The sequence below is a fragment of the Mytilus galloprovincialis genome, chromosome 11, assembly GCF_965363235.1.
Source record: "Mytilus galloprovincialis chromosome 11, xbMytGall1.hap1.1, whole genome shotgun sequence".
In the NCBI taxonomy this organism is placed as follows: domain Eukaryota; kingdom Metazoa; phylum Mollusca; class Bivalvia; order Mytilida; family Mytilidae; genus Mytilus; species Mytilus galloprovincialis.
Genome location: NC_134848.1, coordinates 70,278,743 through 70,284,250, shown reverse-complemented (window position 1 = coordinate 70,284,250; position 5,508 = coordinate 70,278,743).

Here is a 5,508-nt window from a genome sequence, read left to right as displayed (position 1 = left end):
ATGAATCGAACACACCGTCAATTTAAATTAAAATTACCGACCGTGCAAGGGCTGTATAGCCAGTCAAGGTCGTTTAAAACTTCCATTTGTTGTTGTCAATTTAAATCATTATTAGGCATACCAAGTTATATAATTACAATAACTGAATTTAATTATTATTGAAATACATTCTATTGTCAAAAATGACAGGAATGTGATATATTTATACTTTATTTTACACCTTATGATGAAGTCCTTTTTTCGTTCCTTTGAATATTATTTCCCTCTGTTTTGCTCTAGATATTTGTCTCTTTTCAACATTCAATTTACCCTGTAACATAAAAATGTATGTAAACAATGTATCAATAAAGAGGAGGGGGAGGGGGGGGGGGGCAATAGGGGATCCGTAAACATGTTAACAACACCTCGATTTTGTCAAAAAAAGTTAACAAAAAATGCAAAAATGCTGATAACAGTTAACAAAGTGGGTTGAAAACAGTTAACAGCTTTAATTGTTCTCAGATAACAGTTAACAACACCTTGAAAAAGAAAAAACAGGTTAACACAAAAAAAAATTGCTCCCCCCCCCCCCCTTCAATAAATTGTCAAATGTCAGCTAAAAATAAATAGCATGGTATATATATACCTTTTTGTTTCGAGCATTTCTTTTTTTAATAATGACACAAATTTTAAATCCTTTCATCTATGAAAAGATATTTGACAACAAGTGGGCCGATGTCACTACTGGTAGAGTTAGCATATCTGAGGGTATCATTAACACTTCAATCTTTGCCTGAATTATCATTTATTAATGTTTCGTATTCTTAACCTTGTACGTGTTTGTGACCTTTCAACTGAGTGACGTCACTATCAGACGTATGTCATGTTAAGAATTCTAACGTTCGATAAGGAACCTTGCTAAAAACTTTGCCAAATGTTTTCAACAATCAAGTTTCATCCTCACCAGTGATGAAGCCTCAAAAGAGAAATAAGACAAATAAATATTAAGTTACGGTGTCGCTTAGGAAAAAAGGCAATTTCGAGGCGAAAAAGACAAAATGTTGATAGTTATAGACACAATGCAGCGTGGCACCTCGTGCGAATTAGAACATTGTGGTGGCTATACTTCTTCTACACAATGTAGTTGGAATACAAGCAGAACCGAGTGTAAAACTAATACATTTGTAATCATGCGGAGTTTCACCGAGACACAAAAGCCAATTTAGGACAAGCGCCAAGTTGATAGATTTGATTTCGAGTTTAAATTATCAGTGCACATAATTTCAAGATGGTCCACACTACAGGGATAAGAAGCAGATTAGTAAGCATACTGTTTTTGGTTAATTTGCAAGAAAATACGGCTCGTGTTCTAAATAAATCACCACTTTGTTTAAAATTGTAGATGCATTTCTAAATCTTTTTTGTCTTGCTACTTGTAATCTCAATGTGCAAAATAATTTAATTTATTTTTTAAACAGCTAATGAGCTTTTCGTTCATTCTTTCCCACTTTTCTATCAGGTTAGGACTTAAATCGTATTTTCCAAGGACATCATCAATTAGAAAACCCTGCTTTTTTATTGTTTTACATTTGATAATATCCCCAGGCGAATAAATAGGAATAAATCCAAACCCTTCCTATTTAAGTTTAAATGCGATATATCGCATGGTGGCCGCCTTCCCTAATCCAGAATTTGATGTTACTAAAATACAACTACAATACTATATTCAAGACAATTTCCGATCCTTTTGTCTTATAAAAGGTTTCGTCATGTTTCAATCAATGTTTAATCAACGCTGCATTCACTTCTGTAAAGATTCGTATTTGATTTTAAGCAGTATAATTGTTATTGACAACATTGAGAAACTTTGAACACGCTGTCACAATCGTTGCTGCATTCCAACTAGATGTTCGTGACAGTATCAGAATTGTTGTAGGGAATCAAAATATATATATTGCTCCATATGGTTCTTGCCTTACAATTGTGAAACTAATGTAAAATATCATGGGTATATTTAACCAAAAAAGTGTTCTTTTTATTTCAAAAAATACAACCACACGATGTTTGCATGATATAAGTGTTATGAAGAATGTCCATAGTCAAGAAGAGACAGTACTTCGGTGTTGACATGAATGTCAATTATATGGTCTTTTTTTTAAATTTTCTGTTTACAAAACTTTTGAATTTTTCGAAAAACTAAGGATTGTCTTACCCCAGGAGTAGATTACCTTAGCCGTATTTGGCACAACTTTTGGGAATTTTGGGTCCTCAATGCTCTTCAACTTTGTATTTGTTTGGCTTTTTAACTATTTTGATCTGAGCGTCACTGATGAGTCTTATGTAGACGAAACGCGCGTCTGGCGTATAAAATTATAATCCTGGTACTTTTGATAACTATTTACACCACTGGGTCGATGCCACTGCTGGTGGACGTTTCGTCCCCGAGGGTATCACCAGCCTAGTAGTCAGCACTTCGGTGTTGACATGAATATCAATTATATGGTCTTTTTTTTTTAAATTTTCTGTTTGCAAAACTTTTGAATTTTTCGAAAAACTAAGGATTTTCTTACCCCAGGAGTAGATTACCTAAGCCGTATTTGGCACAACTTTTGGGAATTTTGGGTCCTCAATGCTCTTCAACTTTGTATTTGTTTGGCTTTTAACTATTTTGATCTGAGCGTCACTGATGAGTCTTATGTAGACGAAACGCGCGTCTGGCGTATAAAATTATAATCCTGGTACTTTGATAACTATTTACTGTTGATCTTACACCTTAAGCCGTGGTGGTGTCCTGGAATGGAGTCCTTTATTATTTGATTTTTCAAAAATAGTTTTTTCTTTTTTCTTTTAATTACATTTCTGTCGACTATTCTTAGTGATCTTGCTTATTATTCTATAATTTTTACACGGAAGAATCCCATTATTCTCAACTAACCATTTGGCCTATTATTCATGTTATTGTATTTATTTAAAAAAAGAAAAACGTTTTTTTTACCCTCTATCCCGTAATCGTCCATTATTATTTTTTCTGCAAACTCTTTCCTGGCACTTCTTGTTGATTTCAAGAAAACATACTAATATTGATTGGTTCTCCTTTATTTTGATCTGCTATTCACTGATGGTAACCAAAAAAGATACCAAAGATACCAAAGGGACAGTCAAGGTCATAAATCGAAAAGAAACTGGCAACGCCATCGCTAAAAACCAAACTAAAAACAAACCGACAAATAACAGCACACAAGGCACAACATAGAAATCTAAACAATAAACAAAACGAACCAAACCAAAACATTGGGGTGATCTCAGTTGCACCAGAAGGGTGAAAAGACCCTGCTCCGCATGTGGCAACCGTCGTATTGCACAAGATGTTACGAATCTGGTAATTAGTATAACTCGGTAGTCACATTCGTGTAAAGGGAAGGGGGATTTGGTTACGACATAAGGAACATATTCAATATCATCTGTTAAACTGTTATTCCATAACGGTCTACCAACTCGTGATGGTGTCCGTAAAATGTATGAAGGGATAATCTCAACTTTACCATTTGGAACTCTTGGTTTTATAGCTTCAGTTTTAGCAGCAAACCCTAGCCCTCTATCAAGAAAATCATGATAGGAAATATCTGCCCTGGAATATTGTATCAATTGGGAGATATAACTTCGTATGCAGGCGCTGCTGTAATGTTGCTACATAGAAATGGAAATTAACAATTTGGAGGCTGAAATCCTTTCTTTAGTTTTAAAGTTTTGTTTTCAACCGATCATTATCAATTTATAGATATAAGTCAAGATATGAGACATACTTAATCTTATCTGTTGTATCCTTTATTTCTAATTCGATGGGATAGATTCGTTCAGCATAGACACCAAATTTTGAATTATTTAGCGATAAAACATCATCTATAAAGCGGAACGTAAAGTTAAAGGATATTGCTAACTTATTATCCTTCTTCCTAAGAAGTTTCTGTATGACGTCAGTCTAACATTTCTTTATATGTTGTCATATTTGGGACGCTGAATACAAAAACAGAACAAAATAGGAGCACTTCCTAGAGGCCTGTTCATTTATCAATGTGAACCTATTTTTAAACGAGTAACAGAGATTTGAAGGAGTTAGCACTTTCCATAAACGTTTATACATGGACTTATTTGTTGTCACGACCCTGTAAACACGTAGGATATAAGTTTGAATTCCGTACTCAGCAGGTGCATCCGAGTCCAATATTAATTGAATAGGAATGTCATTTTCCAAGGGTTCTGGCTTCCTCCACAAATAAAAACTGACGGTCACGAAATATCATATGTGGCATGAATCACTAACAAATTATACCATTTATTTTCATGGAATTTATTTTTCTAAACATTTTCTAAACACATGTACATGTACATTTACTTCTTTTCAATTTAGCTTAATTTCGAAGAAAAATATAATAATTTGTGGGGAAAATATCTGGTAACAATTCATCTAACATTTGTTGGGTCCAAACATATGGAATTTAAAAATAAAACATGTTCCCAAACAGATTTCTTAAAATAATATTCGCCAGTAATTCTTATTAAAACTACAAAAAAATGTTTAATTTTGATTGTGAGGTTATAAAACATTTAGAACGTAATCATATTTGATCAAAATCAAAAATCGAAGATTAGAGCGAGACAATGAAAACCAATAAAATAGGTTCTCAGTTGAAGAAAATAAACCGTACATCTCTTTGCAGTAAAAAACAATTTGAGTCATACATCTACACATATATCTTGGGTGTTTCAATGCACTATTTTTTTATTTGGTATTTCCAGAGAATATTTCGTACACTGAGGGGGCGGCTTTACACAGGAAAATTGGGGCCAGCATTTTATTGGTTAACTTTCAGTGATGATTATTTTCGTACATGCAATGAAATGTTGTTTATAGTAGAGGATACAACATTAATCAGTAAAATTTATCTATATTTGAAACAAAGATAAATCCTACAATTTTTTTTGAAAGGTGCATATTTAACCAAGACTTAAAGGGGAAATCAATGGTGCTATAACACCTTTAACGGCACATTTCGCATGCTGTCAGTTTTTTAGGTGGAGGGAGCCAGAGTGCCAGGAGAGAACAACGTTTTAAGAGGAAAAGTTGTCCACCTATTAGAAGCTCCCTATCGTTTAAAATAAAAAAAATATTTTTTTACGACAAACAGAAAAGTTTACAGTTTCTTGCAATAAATATGAAAATATCTGTAATTACACTTCATAGGGTCAAACACAATATAGGTTGCATTTCTGTAAATATTGACAATGCAATTTCCCATAGGAACTCCTTTTACGGCTAAAACTGTACCACTTTTACTGTGAAGTTTTGAAAAAAATCTTATCCTAGAATTGAAAGTTCATATGCACTTCAATTTTTTTCAAAGGCCAAAATATAGGGCTGTGCGGCATATTTTCAACGTTTATATGCCCTGAACTTCTCAGAGTTTAAACTAACACTTATTTTCTTTACTACCTCGAATAAAGGGTTACCATAGGTTTCAATATAAACGA